This window comes from Sabethes cyaneus, chromosome 2, assembly GCF_943734655.1.
Source record: "Sabethes cyaneus chromosome 2, idSabCyanKW18_F2, whole genome shotgun sequence".
Lineage (NCBI taxonomy): Eukaryota > Metazoa > Arthropoda > Insecta > Diptera > Culicidae > Sabethes > Sabethes cyaneus.
The window spans coordinates 98213858-98232685 of record NC_071354.1 but is presented as its reverse complement, the minus strand read 5'-3'; the positions used below and the strand labels follow the sequence as shown (position 1 = coordinate 98232685).

At 37.3% G+C, this 18828-nt stretch overlaps 1 protein-coding gene across 1 annotated transcript in view; it reads left to right on the top strand.

Moving 5' to 3' along the window:
* Nucleotides 1-7189: 7189 nt before the first annotated feature.
* Nucleotides 7190-18828, top strand: part of LOC128738823 (neuropeptide CCHamide-1 receptor-like) — a 130547-nt gene continuing 118908 nt past the window's right edge. The window contains exon 1 of the mRNA XM_053834232.1: nucleotides 7190-7880. The gene's annotated coding sequence lies outside the window, so the exon portion shown is untranslated. The remainder of the gene's footprint in view (nucleotides 7881-18828) is intronic.

Sequence of the window (18828 nt, the reverse complement as noted above, 5' to 3'; positions counted from 1 at the left end):
TAATTCTGAATGCCGTATTGCTGTACATTCTTATTCCCGATAAATTTCTGCACTATCTAGAAAAATTCTGAGTACAAACGATGTGCTTACATCGTACTGCGTCTAGGGTTGCCAAGTGGCCGCTTTTTGTTTTTCAATTTCAATTTTATTTTCACCAGTTTTTTTTTCGTGCCCATTTAAGTGTTATGGGTATTTTAAGTCGATGTAGACCACCTATATGGTCTCATTGTAGCGAATAGACTGGCATGAGCATCTCTGTCGGAGTCGGACTATCTTTCTTATTTGTTTTGCACTTCCACGAATTTTTAGAAGCATGTATTTAGTACCTATCAGCCACAGTCGTCACTCTCGCTCGTTAGTGCAACCGACACAGTTGATACCGATCGCTCGCGGGGCCTGTAATCTTACCCGCGACTGTAATCAAGAGCGTAGGATGAAGAAGAAAAGAAAAAGTGAAGCAAAGTCTGTAGCTATATTCTAGAGTGGCACTTGGCTGGCTGTTGGCAGCTCATGAGATGTTGGCTTCGTGAGCGGGTTGTGCAGAAAGACGCTACTAAAGAAACTCAATTAAAAGAATGAACAACTAACTCTTTAACTTAGGTGTACCAGCATCATTACGTTATAAAAAAGATTGCCATAAAGTATGGAGTACTGTGTCGGATAAATAGATATCTAACGTTTTGGTCCAAGCTAACATATGTAAGATCAGTTATATTGCCGCATTTTGATTACTGCGCAACGGTGCTGCTGCTGGCGTCAGATACGCAAGTGCAAAGGCTTCAAAGGTTGCAAAATAAGATAATGAGACTATTGCTCAGATGTGGACGGTTAACATCAACGAATCTTATGTTAGATATGTTCCAATGGATGTCAGTGAAACAAAGAATAATATATAACAGCTTGATGTTTATACATAAAATGAAAATTGGTATATTGCCTGAATATCTTACACAAGAAATACAGTTTGGTAGAGATATACACAGACACAACACTAGAGGTGCTTCTGACTTTAGACTGCCCCGTTTTTTGAAACAGACGACTCAAAGATCGCTTTTCTATAAAGGACTTCAAATATACAATAGTTTGCCACAGGAAGCCAAATGTTCAACGAATTTGACCCAGTTCAAACGCATGGCTATTGAAACAGTGAAAAGCCAATTTTAAATCAACGATTATTGTGAACTTGTCGAGTCATTCACTCTATAGTCTGCTAAGGCAGAACCGTTTTTTACTAGGGAATATCCTGTTGCTTGCGAAGGCGAGACAGGTGAAATTGTAATGGTCCTGTTGCTTGCGAAGGTGAGACAGGTGAAAAGTAATGGTAGCCCAATCTATATGAAATCATAGAAAATACGATTATCAGAATTTAATAGTATTGTGATGGACATACGCGGGAGAGTGATGCAACAAGTAGTATGGCTGATAAATAGATAAGCAACAATATGTGAAATAACTATATTTAAATATCCAAGAGATAAACGTCCCTCCCACTCCAAAGATGCGTATGGGGTGGAGGCAAAGACCATATAGGGTCTAGGGCCATCACATAAAAAAAAAAAAAAAAAAAAAAAATTAAGCCAGCGACACTCTTTTATGGTGGAAATTCCAACAAAAAAGTCATCAAAAAGAGTCGTTGATTTAATCGCGAGCTACTGAGTCATATTGGCAAACTTTTTTTGGAAGTACGTACTGACTTCGATCGGATTTGAAATTTTCAGACTTGGCAACCCTAACTGCGTATTTCAAAAGTAATATATATAAATTCTAAATTGCAACCCATTTAGCATTCCGCAGCCACATTACATTCCCAAGTGATCGTTTTATCGATCCCAGATTCAATAATTTTATGTCCAATTCAAGTCTTATCGCATGTCCGATTTTAAGTCCAGTTACAATCATATTTCAATTCCTATTTTAAGCTCAATTTCAAGTCTATTTCTGAGTAAAATTTTAAGCCCGATTTTAACTTTGATTTTATGACCAATTACATGTTCAATTTCGAGTCCGATTTCCAGTTGACTTTAGGGTCTAGTTTTAAAAAAATCGTTTTTATTTCGTGACCGATTTGAAGTAAAACACCAAATCTTAATTACCTTTTCCAAATGCAATTTCATGTTCAGTGCATAGTCCAATTTCAATTCCAACTGTCAGTTCAATTTTGAAGCCAAATTAGTAAAAATTTGAGTCTTATTTTAAGTGCAATTTAAATCCCGTTTATGTCCAATTTCAAATTTAATTTCAAATCCAATTTAATGGCCAATTTGAATCCTATCTATGTTCAATTTGGAGACATTAAACTCCAAATTAATCAATCCGCTTTTTGAGTTCAATTCAATTTTCAAGTAAAGTTTGGCAAAAAAACAATGAGATTGAGCGATTGCTTAAATTTTAATCGTGAAAACCAAATCTAGGTATGCACGTTAATATTTTATACGCAAAAACCTACCAAAAGCGAGGCAAAATCGAAAAAAATCCGCTTTTGAACTCCTACTTCTGTTTCATGCTAAAAGCGTTGACACATATTTTTAGTGTTCTTTAGGTGTTACAGGGGTGACAAAACCTTTAAAAACAGTTTGAAATTACCTTAAGGTGAAATGAGTAGTCATTGATATTGTAGATTTCAAAAGCAGTTTTTTTGTTTCAAGCAAAACTTTTGTTCATGAAAATATGTTCGCTGTGTTCAGATTAGCAAAAAGAATGCTGTGATTACATTTCTATAAACAGAACTCCGCTTTTGGGTCCAAAAACTGCTTCCGAAATTGTGCTCTCCGACGAAAAGTTAATGACTGCTAGTTTCCCGTGAAACTTCAAGACCAAATGTCAAGTCCAATTTCAGCTCTAATTTCGAGTCCATTTCCAAGTTATCTTTCTAGTTTGATTTCAACTATAATTTTAAGTCCAATTGAACCCGGAAGTCTGGAGTTTTCACCCTAATCGGCCGGTATTTTTGTAATAAGTAAAAATAGATCCGCTATTCTACGATTACTTGATTCTCCCAAGCATGTTTCTGAAAGCTCGGCTGGATTTTATCATGTCTGAGGACGCTAGTGATGACGACTAAAATCTACTTAATTTTACTAATGTATTCCCTCAACATTTGCATCAATGACTTTAACCAAAAGTTTAGTTTTCATAGTTTTCATCCGCTACAATAATCCGGGCCACTAAAATATTGTGTTTATAAAGCTTCACTCGTATGCCAGAAAAGCTTGCAAATAGTACAATACTGAGTTGAACGCTAGATTGCATGCAATCTTTGACAAAAACCAACGAAGAGTATATGACGTCAGAGTACGCGCCTTTGAAATTCTGTAAGTATTTAGAAGTTATGACATAAGTACTTGACATCAACTTTGGGTACTTTTTTAAAAGCTCCGGAAGTGCAAAAATAAGCAAAACAAGTAAAAACTAATTTTCTTATGTTCGAATACAGAACAGAATAGCTCACATTTTTATGCTTTCACGGACGTCCTTGAAATTTGTCGAATTTTCAGGCAGTCAATCTAGACGGGTAAAGATTATTTCCTTATTTCTAAGTGCATGCGAGCTAGAGTGTCCCAAAATATCACTATGTCAGGAAACCCGGGGGCTCACCCCTCAAATGATAACTTAGGGTGTCACAACAAAACTTTTATATGACGTCAACATTGGTTGCCGCGATTTGGGGGTCGCACATTTGAGTTTTATGAAAAAATGGCATTTTTCAGGAGTAAATTCAGAAAAATGTTTTTAGAAATGTTAAAGTAGATGAAAAAAGGTACTTAACTATTTTTTCACAATCATTGGGATCTGATACATTCATAAAAAAGTTATGGCGGCATGTCTGGAGTCATATTTGGTTACAAAAATTTATTGAATTTGGCAAAAATTTAAAATTTTCGAAATTTCATTTAAATAAACGTCAAAATAGGGTATCGAACAGTATCTCAGACTAACGTACGTTTACTGTATAGATGCGAAATTTTATGACGAACAACTTTGCCGAAGAAAGTAAGGACGTATCTTTAAATCTCGCTGAGATATTTACCGTTTTCTGAAGGCGGAACAAAACACATTTCTGTAATTTTCAAATTTTAGCAGTTTCATGTGAAAGAGGTAAATTAAATTTTTAAATTTTTCCAGAATTCAATAAATTTTTGTAACCAAATATGACTCCAGACATGCCACCATAACTTTTTTTATAAATATATCAGATTCCAATGATTGTGAAAAAATAGTTAAGTACCTTTTTTCACTTACTTTAACATTTCTAAAAATATTATTTTGAATTTACTCCTGAAAAATGCCATTTTTTTCATAAAACTCAAATGTGCGACCCCTAAATCACGGCAACCAATGTTGACGTCATATAAAAGTTTTGTTATGACACCCTAAGTTATCGTTTGAGGCGTGAGCCCCCGGGTTTTCTGACATAGTGCTATTTTGGGACACTCTAATGCGGGCATGACAAACCGAAGGAATGAAAATTTGGTTAACAAATTTGTTTAAAGGCATAGAAAATTACAAGCATTTTCAGCTGAATCAGCAGAATAATTTTAGGTATAAGCAAATTACTTATTTTTAATTCTGAGGCTGCCCAGACGTCTCGAATTTTGCGGGATTGTCCCAGATTTGGATGGCTTGTCTCGGATTACCAAGCGTCTCGGAAAATGTCCTGCATTGATTAATTTTTTACCGTGTCGAGCTAACAGCTTTACAAAAAGTTCTCTATTTATGAATTATTGCTGAACCAAGCAACCGCCCAGTTAGCTTCGGGGTACAATGCTGGCCTAACAAGCCAGTCATCGTATATTCGAATCTCAGCTGGATGGTGCTGTTATAGAGTCAGTAGAATCGTTGCACTAGCCCCGTAATTGTCCTGTACTCTAATAGCCGGCTGCGAAGTCTGTCGACAAAGAAGGGTCAAGTTCTCAACGGGACGTTTATACCCATGACTTTGTTTTTTGCTTTGCTTTGTTGAACCAAACCCATTCAACTGAAAGTTTAAGTAATTTTACATTAATTTGTTATATACTACAGAACCAAATAATTCATTCAATATGTCCCGTCCTTGTGGTCTTCGTAGGGGCGGCTCATGCTGTTTCATGCAGTCGTGTCCATTCAACTCGATCTTGGGTCTCGTCACCAACTTCCCACTCTTTATTTTATGTTTGTACTCTGCCCAATATCGTCTGCACCACCCTCCGTTCGAACACGGATGTGCTTCGCGTGCAACGTCATAGGTTTAGGTCCATAAAAAACTACTGGTCTAATAAGAGTTTTGTAAATTGTCAACCTTATACGGCGGTGTATGCTTATTGATTGCACCGGTTGGCGAAGGGCAAAGGCGGTTGGCGAAGGGCCCCATTTCTAACTTGAAGGCGCCGCTGGATCTTCTTACTAATCTTGTCCGCGGTCACCGGCGATCCCAAATACTCGAACTTCTCTAGAACTTCTAGATCGACGTCGTCGACGGTTGCTGTGATATCCTGCTTGTTCAGCATTTTACGACTGACTGACTGACGCCCCCATTTAACGCGGGAAACTGTCACTCTAACCCATCCTCTCCGTCCCGTTACACGCTACCGGTAACCACCTAAGTAACGTGTAAACAACACACATTATGCAGTACAGGCAAATCCTCTAATATGGTATAAATACCAGGTTGCCACATCCTCCCCATGCGTAAATACTACTTATCTCAAAATCTTTGTTAGGTCACGCATAATAGTCCCAGTATCCGCCATCCCATGCAACAATGTGAGTTTTATTGTACTCTTATGGTGGTCTTCAAGACCAATTTTGGTCTTAAATGCCATCATAAGAGTATAATAAAACACAAATTGTTACTTGGGATATCTTGTCATCGATGTTGTACGTCTATCTACCTTCCCTTCCTAAAGCCAATGGTCATGATATTCTACCTATCCAATGTATTACCGGTTCCAAAACATTGACTTAGACTAATCTCGACATAGATGTTGGCCATACTTCCTCGTCGGTTCAACATTGAACAACACTGTATGTTACAGTGGTCATACCCCTCTCGCCGGCTCAGTCTTAATATATTTTGGCCATTGCCCTTTCGCCAGCTCAACTAATACGAATTTATTAAACTGTTCTACCATGTATTTTTGTTGTGTACGAAACATGGTTTTTCATACATGTCAAACCGTGTCCGACGCACGCGGTGACCTAGTGGTTATGCGTGATGTATGAATTCGTGCAGTTTTCAGATACTAATTCAAGACCCAAAACGATATCTTTACATTTAAATTGCAACGAAACTAAAAGAGATAGGTGTTTCACGTCAAAGAACAAATTGTGGAACGGTATCAGAGCTTCAAATTGGTAGATAACAACCATTTTAAGAGAAATTTGATGAAAACGCTATTGATGTTGATAGCGATATTGATTTCATACCTTTTACAGGAAATGAAGTTTATTGCTTATGGCAGCCACTTCAGTTTAGACCAGGCAATTTAGGCATAATCGGAAACTTGGACACTAGAAATTAGAACTAGGATAAATGTGCACCAGAAAGTTTTCTTCGCTTTTGCTTTAGACTACACGATACTGTTCTTAATCACATTGTTTACCCTGCAAGGTACTTGGTACTACAAGTTTGCAACATTTCCAGTCTGAAGGCTGAAGCAGTATTTGAGGAGTTTTTAAATTAAATTTATAATTTCAAATATGACGACTTGTTGAAAAGTGTTCCACAATTCAATGTCAGTCAGCAGCAATAGGCTAACAACCGCTGGCCATGTGACTAGACGACTCGTTTACCAACATTTACAGTTCACCTCCGTGACCGCCTCTCGGGCAAAACTTCGTTCCCATTGAGAATCAACCGTCGGAATTGGACATGCGCGCAATTTTCCCGCCCAAAAGTATCGCCTTGGACTACACACCATTCATGACGTCACATCCCGTCGCAGCAACTTTCTCCTCTTGTGGCTGCTACTGCGAACGAAGATGGGAATGCACGTCGCTATGACCGGATCGGGAGATGGCAAACACTACTTATCTGCCGTTGTGCATGGTTCCAGCTGAATCAACGCCAAACAGCAGTCCCAACAGTCAGTATCGTTTGTGGTAGGCCCGGAATCAGATCGTTTGCTCCTGCTGGCATGTCTAGCAAGGAGAATTCGCGAAACCGGTGAACAAGGTGTATTCGCGAAGCACTCGTATATCAGCTGCTTCTGTGTTTAAGTTTGCACGTGGCTTCGTATCCCCGCGAAATGATTTAGATTGATAATATAGTTGCAATTTAAAGATCAGAATGTGAATTTACGACGCACCTCAACCTACATCGGTGGACCGCAGATGGCAACGTGCGAGTGAAGTTAAACGGCAACGGCCGATGATTCAAGCACATTGCTTCTAATTGAAAAGATCAACAAATTGAATCAAACGTCAGAACGAAAAGAAATCAAAGCATAAGTGATACGTGAGAACTGCTGTCAGCTGGTTTGATAGATGCAAATTCGTGGGGTAGCAATGTCTAAAGCATAGTGATGATTGGAATGAGTGGTTTTATCGCTTTGCTGGAAAAATAAGCAATTTCTTCGCTTTAATGTTTACATTGTAGGATCAGTCATTGTTTATACTGGGAGCTGTGAAGAGTTGTGGTAGAGTAGAGATGTACGCTAAAGCGGTTTAGCGGAAAGTTCCTCCTGACATAACCTTTCATGTTCAATAAGAGTGCTGAGTGATTTAAAAGAAAAAACATTTACCTACACAGTATTTTATATTTCATCAAAAAAAAGTCTGTTGGCTTGAAGAAATTTTTAGAAATTATAAAAGATGTAATAGGGAAATTGCCATATATAGGATTCAACTCAGTTCGACAACAATGCCGTCTATCATTACTGTCGCAGCTCGCTTGTAAATAAAAGGTAATGTTTTTAGACGTACTATTTTATTTGTATCGTTTTACATTTAATCAATTTCAATTTATTTTTTTGAATGTGATAAAATACAGCCCAGAGAACGCAACTTCCATTATTTATTTTTTGAAATTCCGTTTCGATATTAAACAATTGCTGATTATTGCTTTTTATATTCATCTTAACAGAGAGTCATACTAAAAAGTGGTCAAATATCTGATAGGTTTTTACGCTATGCCGGAAGTGTTTTTTTTTTTTTTTTTTTTTTTTCAAGATGTGTTTCGTTTGCAAATCGCAAAAGTTATAAAAGTCTTTTCTAAACTTCTACCAACAAATCAAAAAAATTCTTCCAATACATTGAGTACAAGAAAAAGAACATAAAGTTTGACAATCGTGTTTTTGCAGATGCGGCGTATTATTTCATCGAAGTTATTCCACGCCACACTGGAATGTGTATGATCGTTTTTCATCTACTGTTGGTTGGATTATTGCAAAATTAGTATCAAAATAATTGGAAAAAGCAGTAAAATCAAAATCTAAAATTAAAAAATCTAAAAGGGGTCCCGGTGTATTGGTTAGCATTCACGCCTCTCACGCCGAGGACCCGGGCTCAAATCCCAACCCCGCAGAAGTCACGAATGGCCTAAAAGTGTTAAAGTGATTATAATCTTATAACAAAAAATCTAAAATTGTAATTTTTTTTTAAATCTTAGTCGTTTATGTCACTTAAATTTACTGAGCTTTTTTATGAAATACTCACTGACTCACCCCGGCTATTGCACGAGTCCTATCTTTTCTATTAAATTTAATGTAAAAGTATAATTTCTGTAGGTGTAACCGGGAAAACCAGAGATTTTAGTGTAACAGCCCGACGTTTTTGGCGATATAATCAAACTACGTAAAAATAGTTTCTGAGAATTATAAATTAAGCTTCCAGACAACAGTATTGCATAGCTTTGTTTTGGTTTCTCAATTGCCAACCTTGAAAAATCTTTCCAAGATTTTTGTTACTTACCTTATCGTCGTACTTGTGTGCAGATTATGTCATTGTTATGCAAATTATATGTATTTTCGCAGTTGAGAAGTTTCCTATTTAAGCAGACAGATGGTAAAGTTGTGCTCTCGCCTCTCGTTGAAGAAAACTTTACGTGTGGTATATAATGTTGTAAAAATTTGGCATTATACAGGATGTTAGGTAACTCGGTGCAAGTATTTCAAACCACATTTGACAAAAAAAAGATCTACGCATATGGTCAAATCTCGATCATTACAAAGTTATTAGAAATTTTTATTTTTGGGTTCTTAAATAACTTTAATATAAAACCCGATTTAATCCACCTATTGGTGAAAGGAACCTTTGTTATACCATCTCATTTGTCATTTGAGTTAGAATTCGACGCGTCTTCGGACTCAACTCAACTCAACTTTTTGATAACACTATGGTAGTTATCATCAATACATATGTATGTCTATGTAATATACTGATAAATTTGTATAACATTTCCAAGCAATCAATAAATATCTTCCTTTTATCTGTAATTTGTTATTTTGAATTAATAGCGGGGTCGCATTCTGGGGTTTGATTTAAGTTAGAAACTGGCCGTTTTCCTGAATGTATTCGGAACGTTCCTAGAACGCGTCCGGCTGTGGCCAATGTAATCCTGTAAACTTTATATGACAACAAATGAACTACTTTGTTAATTTAGAGTAATTAAAGTTGTCACATGTTGTATTTTAGTTCAATTCAGACACTGATCCCCGATCCGGAATATTCCCGAACGTGTTCATAACATTTTATACGACTACCAATGGTCTAGTTTTGCAATTTCGAGTACTTGGAGGTGTCGCATGACGGGTTTTTTATGATTCAAGGTGCTTCTATGTTCAAATTTCATATTTTTTTGAAGAATTTGGGAACAAACATAACATTACTATTTGAAATATTGAAAGAATGAACAATTTAAAGATGATTCCCAGGCTTACTTCAAAAGTGGTGAAAAATCACATGGGACTGTTATGCGTTTATGGGCAGTAATAGTAGTTATCATCAACACATATGCATGTGTATGTAATATACTGATAAATTTGTAGAAAATTTGAAATCAATCAAAAAATCGTGTGCAAAGTTCTTGGGCAGGATTGATATTTCAGGGGGGACTCTCAGGGACTACCTTCAGAAATATTGAGCCCAAAGTATTTTTCGGTACGTGGTCTCATTGAGAATTGACAGTAAAATTGTGAGATCGCTTGAAAGGAAGTGCAGTGCTGTACAATAGTTTAAACTCGCTCTCCTCGAAACCAGCGATGTTTTCAGCGACGGTGCGTGAATCTCAGTATCTAGAAAACCGATCTGGCTGAATTTTTTTTTTTGACGTGTAAAAATGAATTATCTAAATTGTAACGTGGCCGCTTTTCGATATCTCAATTTTTCAATTTTCGTTGCCTTTTAAAAAAATCCTTACACTTCGCAACCAGTAAGAGATAGATAGTTACTATGTACAGCAAAGTTGCTTATTTTACTGTGTTCTACAACTTTTGTAGAGACACTGTACTTTTTTGGACGCATTTAAAAAAAACAAAAATTTGTATCACCCTAACAGGTAGATTTACGGTCACCCTAATAGTGTATAAAGTTGCGCCATATTTTTTTAATAAACTTTTCCAAAGGCACACCACCTGGAAAATTAAGCATTTTTACGCTAGAGCACAAGATCGCGTTTTTTTTCTATTTGGTTCAATCAGTAAAGTTTGCTTAAATAATTTCATCAATGTTTTATCAAATAACTTTTGACTGGTAAGGCCGATTCTAATAAAATTTACCAGATATGTTCACAGTGTTAAGGCCTCTCGTTTGATACTAAGACAATTGAAATCTGCTTAATTATCTGGTAAAAATCGTTATAGATAATTGTAAATTTTATTACGCTGTGCACGACTGCTCATAACTTTCAAATTAAACATCCAATCAAAAAACAAATCAATAGTGATCTATGAGGCCATATTACCTACCAAATGAGACTAATAGCGCATAAATCGGTTTGGCCATCTCTGAGAAGCGTTCGACTAATTGACACCTTGAAAAAGCACATACAGACATACATACAGACGACTTATTGGATTTCCATTGTAATGTTTCTCTTTATAAATCCTTGACCCTGAACAAAGTTCTAAACTAAGTGGTTAACGTATCTCTAATAAATTACAATTACAATTACAATTACAATTACAATTACAATTACAATTACAATTACATATTTAAGCATAACTTTTGTACCGCCTAATTGTTTTCGATAAAACTCTCCCAAAAAATTTGCAGTAGCAAGAGCTTTAATATGATACTAAAATTGTTGAAATCAGTTGAGCGGTTCCGAAGAAAATCATGTCACGTAATTTTTACATTTTTGCTAGTAACTTTTAAACAAAATGTCGGACCGCAAAACAATTCAATAGTGATCTACAAGGTAATAACACCTTTCAAATAAGCGTAATAGCAAACGAATCTGTTCAGCCATCTCCGAGAAACAGACGACTAAAGTCAAGCGTCGTGTATGTGACGTACACACATACACACACACACACACACACAGACACACACACACACACACACACACACACACACACACACACACACACACACACACACACACACACACACACACACACATACACATACACACACACACACACACACACATACACACACACAGACAGACAGACATTGCTCAATTCGTCGAACCTTATCGATTGGTATATGAGACTCGGATCAACTTCGTGTTTTCGACCAATTTTTAAACCTTTGTTATAGTATAACAAAGGTAAAAAGTATACTTTCATTCGATAGCTGAGAAAATTTTGTATCGAAATGCGCCCTGCTTCATGAAATCACCTGTCTCTTTTAGTTTCATTACAATTTAAATTTAAAAGTCTCGTTTTGGATCTTGAATCGGTATGCGAAAACAGCACAAATTCATACATCACGCATAGCACACTAGATCACCGCGTGCGACGAAGTGGTCTGACGCATATGAAAAATAATAACGAAACAGAGTTCTCGTGAGCTTCATGGAGGCTCGTGCTGCTGCAGACAGACAAGGTGACGGATTATCCTGTATGCTGTTTAACCACGCTCTTGAGAGGGCGATCCGACGAGCGGGCGAAACTCCACTCCTAGGCTTTGCAGACTACAACGGCGGAGGTAATCTATGCCTGACTGAAAGTGGAGTCTAGGAGGATTAGGTTAAAAATTAATGCGTCGAAGACCAAATACATGAAAGGAAAAAGCTCAAAGGAAATAAATGTATGCCTCCCACGGACGGTAACCATAGACGGCGACGAGCTAAAAGTGGTAGATGAGTTAGTGTCTTTGAGATCGTTGGTAACCGTGGACAACACTAGCAACGAGATCCTGCGGCGCATTCAAGAGGGAAATCTTTCGAAAATGGCTACGATCCCGAAGCACACGCTGCCGTATTCAGCTTCACACGGTACAAAACGCTTATTAGATCGGTAGTTTTTATGGACTTGAAGAAGTGACTTTGCTCATGAAGCACGTATCCCAAGTACCAATTCAAAAGCCTCTTGATTTTACTTGAATTTTATAAAGGTTTTATTGTGGTATTGTGGGTTTATTGTGGTATTGCGCAATACCAAGAGGATACGAGTCCAAACACACTTATAGCAAGCTAGAAAATCAAAATAAAACTGTTAATAAAGCAAATTTATTGTGGTTGCTTATATTACCACGTTAAAACTTGTTAGCTGCACCACGTCTCTTATAAATTTACCATAAGTGTGGCGTGGCAATACAAAATGGCGCACCAATCAAAATTGATCTTATCACGGCTACTTGTCAAACCGCAATAAATCTGTTAGTTTTATAGAGCTATTAAAACGGTAACACCCTGACCAAACAATTTTTTGCTGCTATTATGACGAATACTAAAGTTCAAAACCAAAATCATTTTTTTATGCGAAGCCATTGCCATATTCTAGTATTTTATTTAGCTCGCAAACAAAGTTATTATCAATCGGTTTTCCTGTCAGAGAAAGCAACTAAAATGATTTTGCTAGAAATTGAGATTGACTAACTGAATATTTTCAATTTGTTAAAACAACCAAATTTCGAAAATTGCAAAATTTCAATGGCGCACTGATTTTATCGACCTATCATATCAATATGCACGATGAAATTAAATGCGCGCATGCTGCAAACCAACGAAATTGCTTAAAATTTAATATATATATATATATTTAATATTATTCTGATTGCTATAAACCAAATCGTTCAGAGCGATCTGTCAGTAAAATTTAAACTTTTTTGATCATGGATAGATTTTCAAGTTGACAAACCTAGCGAACTTAATTAGCTTTTGCCAGAAAAACGAAAAGCTTTTTTAAATTATGGCGATGGCTGTCAAGCAGCGAAAGCTTAATCGGTTTTACACTAATCTCAAGTTTTTAGTCTCGACCTTGAAACGCGGTCATACATATATATTAATATTTTTTTTTGAAACGATGGTTCTACAATTGATGAAGGGACGGTAGGAAAAGAAATGAAAATTTTTTTGGTGAAGGTGGGGAAGAGCGGAAAGGAAGGGGGGGGGGGGGGGTATTGGTAGCTATGCTTGACAAGTAGTCATTTTGACTCCAGTATTGGACAAAAGGTAGGAGTCAAAATGACTACTTGTCAAGCATAGCTACCAATACCCCCCCCCCCTTCCTTTCCGCTCTTCCCCACCTTCACCAAAAAAATTTTCATTTCTTTCCCTACCGTCCCTTCATCAATTGTAGAACCATCGTTTCAAAAAAAAATATTAATCGGTTTTATTGGTGCTTTCAGCAGAGCGTGATACGACTACTTGAGCTTATAGCCTGATTCTAATAGCGGTTATGAAAACATTCTGGAGAGTGGGCTTCTTGGTCAGAAAACAGTTTTGTAGCGGTCATCAGAAAGTTCTGGTGGAGCTCATAGTTTGAATAGCGATTTTGTGAAATTGGTCATGAAAACCACTGTACGAACGTAATAAAACTTGGAATTGTTACTTGGGACGCGTCCTTGCCTTGCTCGAGTGGAAGGTGTTGCGGACGATATTTGGCGGAATACAAACTAAAAGCGGTGAGTGACGGAGGCATATAAATCACAAACTACATGTACTACTTGGAGAGATTCCCATTTTACATTTGCAAAAGCCGGTGCGCAACGGTGAACCGGACACATCGTAAGGATGCCAGACGACAGTCCGATGAAAACAGTTCTCTTGACAAACCTTGACCAGAAACAGGGGGGCTCAACGTTCAAGATGACACAACTAGGTCAAAAGTGATTTGCGACTTCTGAAACAACTGGGAAATTGGCGATGAGTGACCCAAGACCGAGTTGAACGAAGACGACTGCTTGAAACAGCACGAGCCGCCCCGGTTCTAGGCTGCTAATGACGACGATGGCGACGACGATTAAAATTAATCTTGAGTTGTAGTGATCGGTCATTTGAATTGAAAATTAATAATATCTTTCACAGAGAACACATTAAAAGTTTCATTTTGATCGGAGAGGGCCGTGCAAACTAAGAAATTTCTGCAACTATTAAAACTATTATTGGAATCTGTATGATTTGTGCATGGGATTTAATTGCTTGGTGATTGTGTACCGAAATTTGCGGTGAGCGTAGCTGTAGTACCACCACCTAGTGCCCTACCTTACCCAATTGATTTAATATTCCCCTGCAGTTACTTGAAAACCCTATCGGATCCAGCTAATCCTAGTAGCTATCGAAAATGTTCAGAACAACTGATAAATCTATACACTCTTTAAACCAAAGCCTTGGCTTATAAACACCTTTAAGACTTGAGCCTTCTTTATCGACAAACTTCGCAGCCGGTTATTAAATTACAGGACCATTACGTGACCAGTGCAATGATCCTGCTGACTCTAGCCACCACTCAGTTGCGATTCGAACATACAACGACTGGTTTGTTAGACCAGCATCGTACCTCGAAGCTAATTGCGGCCGGTCTACAGACTCTTTATAAGTGGAATATATCATTGAACTTAAGAACTGCCATTCACTTGGATTTGGTTCCTATCGGATTTTGTCTTATTCTAATTTGGGTTGTTATTTGTTATTTGATTATACGATTATTATTTGAGCAGCGACTGCAAATTCCTTTATATATTAACTGCAAATCGTTTATCCGATAATCGGTCTAGCGCATATTTCGAAAGTCGCAATTCAAAAATTTCCACATTAAATTGGGAAACTCCGCCACAATAAAATGTTTCGAACACACTACCGACCGACATCAGCACAGAAAAGCACTGGAATAACACAACCGAATATAATGCATTGTTTTCTCAGTCGGAAAACCTTTTTTATCCTTTCGCTCTTGGTAGGTATCACTGGCCGCAGTGTACATAAAGAATTTTTTTTCTCCTTCGAAAGTGTTTACGAGTGCTACGCCAACAGCCGAATCATCGGAGAAACTAAGATCAAAACAACAAAAAGGCGGAGGCAAACAAGATATAAAGCATCGAAAGTTAAATTATTAATGCGTGAATGTTTACGCCAGTGCATTCCGCTTTAAGGTTCTGGCGAAGGCCGAACAGCAGGGAGGTGTGCTAGAAAATATGCACAAAAAGTGAATATGGTTGTAATTCCTGTTCGAAAATTACCTTCCATCGATCAAAAATCGGTAATAAAATTAGCGAATGAAAAACCCGTAAAGCATATTTCGGGCTGGAACCAAACCTGCGATAAATATTATGATCGAAAGGCGAAAAACCCGTGCTCCCGGGCGTTCGTAAAAAATATGATAGAACTGCGTGTGCGGTACGAATCGCCGTCATTGGATTCATTCGAAAACAACGGTTTCATGATAAATCGAATCAAAAATAGCTCGTCTCAACACCGCGAACAAACGGTGTCTGCCAAAGAGCAGAAATAAAACTCAAATTAACATGAAACCAGTGTAGGTAGTGTCAAACGAATGGAGAAGGTTACTTCAGTATGTATCAACTGCAGCAGAGGGAAGTGAATGTCAAACATTCGATAATTGAGAAGTCAAGTCTAATGCGAACACCATTGATGGGATACAAGAAAATAAGGTAGGTTCGTACATACTCGGTTCCTAATATAATTTCTCCAAATCGAATCGTCGATTTTGCGATGCGGAAGCATGGAACAGTTACTTTAGCACTGCTTTCGAAACACGAAATGAATCGAACAGGAAATTACTCTTTAATAAAACAAATGATGAAGAGAATGCCTTTAGAATACGGCAACATATTGGAATATATGTAGATTTGCTGTTTCACTTCAAAGCAAGACCACGCCATTCAGAGTCCATTTCGAATATCAACCGCTAGGACAGACCTGAAATACTTGTTAATTGAAACTAATGTAAAGTGAGAACGAAAAACCAAGCTTTCACTCCAACATCCAGTAATTTTTAACTATAAGTGCTCTGGCCGTGATAGTTCATTGAATGATTGTGTAAATTATCTATTGAATTTAAACTACCTTATATTTTTTGAAGCTGTTAAAAAAACCATAGAACTCTTGCCATTTAACGTTTTACCAACATTTAAATGCCATATTGGTGATCATGACGATAGTGACACAACAATATGTTTTCCGACTTGTATAAATAACTAATCTTATTACGTCAAAGAAAAAGGAGACACAGCATAAATTTTTATCAATAATTTATTAACCTTATTTGGAAAGGCTACAAAAAATATGATTAAAATATATATCAAAATATATTTTTGGAATGTCAGTTGACAGTGTCCAATTAAATTATATTCAAAAATATTTCGGTACTTTGCGTATGATGGGATCCTTGCTTCAGCACATTTCACATCCTGGGTGGTTATGGCTGGTGGCATTTTGAACCACCCGTGGCAACCGGATTAATTTTTTTCCATCACTGAAGCTGACATTTCTCCATTCATCACATCAGGGTCAAATGTTTTTGTACCTACAAACTTGCGGCCGGTTCGGACCTTTGTCAGACATCTCGTTTGCTCTCGTTGAAAAGAATGCGTCTCGTTATTACTGATATGCCCGAAGCAGATTTTATCGTTAAAATAATGAATAAATCAGCCTGTGAGCCTGGTAGAAACATATGAATTCTTACCCTTAGTAATAATTTTGTACAAAACATATTGTCGGCCAAAAGGACAAAGGTGATTTTAAGCACTTGGTAGGTAAGTCAGAAAAAATATGTGGAAGCGATTCTGGAAATTCACTGCAATTACTTTTTCTGGACGTATTTTGATTTGTGTCTTTATACATCTAACTTCTTCTTTTTTGGGAAAAGACTTAAAACTTAGCACTTAAAAGACTTAGACTAAAACTATTAACTAAGCGAAGATGAGAGTGTTAGTGTTAGTGTAACCAATAATTACACCACTAGGCCGTCTGATATTTTGTAGTCTAACATAAAGTTTTGTTGCACTCATCCAACTTTGTCGTTCCCTACACATTTACCCAACGAGAATATTATTTTTTCGAGTTTAGTTTTCCTGCCAAATGTCATTTTCACAGATTTTTTCACACGCATAAATTTGGGACCCTATCATTTCCTCCGCAATATTTAATTTTTCTAGTATATTTTTTTCTGTAATATGAATAGTTTATGAAGTATTTTAATTATCAGACACATTGGTAGAACCGGAACTCACAGGAACTGACATAATTGGTGGGTAACAAATTTATGCGTGTGAAAAAATCTGTGAAAATGGCATCTATGCCTGCCTTATTGGGTAATCTGGTTAGATATTCGGCTAGCGTACAAGAATGGTTAGCCGACTGCCGTCTCATAAGTCAGCGGTAAGTGTGGTGGTATTCACCCAATGTTTTACCTTTTCTCTATTTATCAACTATTGGTCACTTTACTTATGCTTTATCGGGAAGAGGAAATGCTTCATACCTATATCAATTGATATCAAATGCTGTACGTACGCAGCAAAAATGAGAACAAAATCTAAACTAGATATATAAAAAATATTGTATTGGATTTGTAAATAATTTTGTTTTAAAGGTTGAACACGAAAAAATCCTGTAGAAAATCTGTATTACACAGAATATAGATTTTCGCCAATTACACAGATTAAACAGATTTTTGAACTTTTCGCGCTTTGAACAATGAAAGTGGATGAGACAGAAATAGTCAGCAAAATGACTACCTGTATCTCATTAACTCTCATAGCATAGCCTAGGTGCTACATTCCGTTATCGACGCTTGGCTTTCTGTTTTTATACGAGTTTTTATAGAGTGCAGGACTCTAACAGCATCGCCCAGCCAAGATTCTAGCATACGACGACTGACTTGTTAGACCAACGTCGTACCTCGAGGTCAACTGGGTAGGGCTTTCGCTCTCATTGTTTTCAATTGTAAGAATTGTAAGAACTTACAATTATTTTTCCTCGATGCACAGATAGCCATATTGTTCTAACAAAAACACTGAATTAAACGTAGAATCTCCTGGATTAGATTGATCACGTTCTCATAGTTGACCGCTTCTTTTCTAACATCACAAACGTTCCTAAGGGGTATAGATATTGAACTTTGATTATCACCTGGTAGCAGTATAAGTGCGCATGTGACTGTCAAGTCATCCATCCGTATACCAGACACGTCAAATCCGCCCTCCTCAGTTGAACATTAAGTAGCTAGATAACCCACTATCTGCCGAGAACTACCGAGAGAAACTACGGTTACTTGACATATGTCGGAATGAGGGGGAGAATCTGATCGCAAACGAGCGCGAGATGGTTGACAGGCGGTAGTTGTTTGATGAACACATCAAAGACAAAATAGCAAAAGAAGGCGGAACAGATCTCCTAGAAATACCCATGGGAGGCAGTAGTGCCCAGCACCCGACGCCCAAGAGGTCAATCGTGGAATGGGGTTGTTGAAGACCAACAAAGCCGCCGGTAAGTACCGCTTGCTAGTA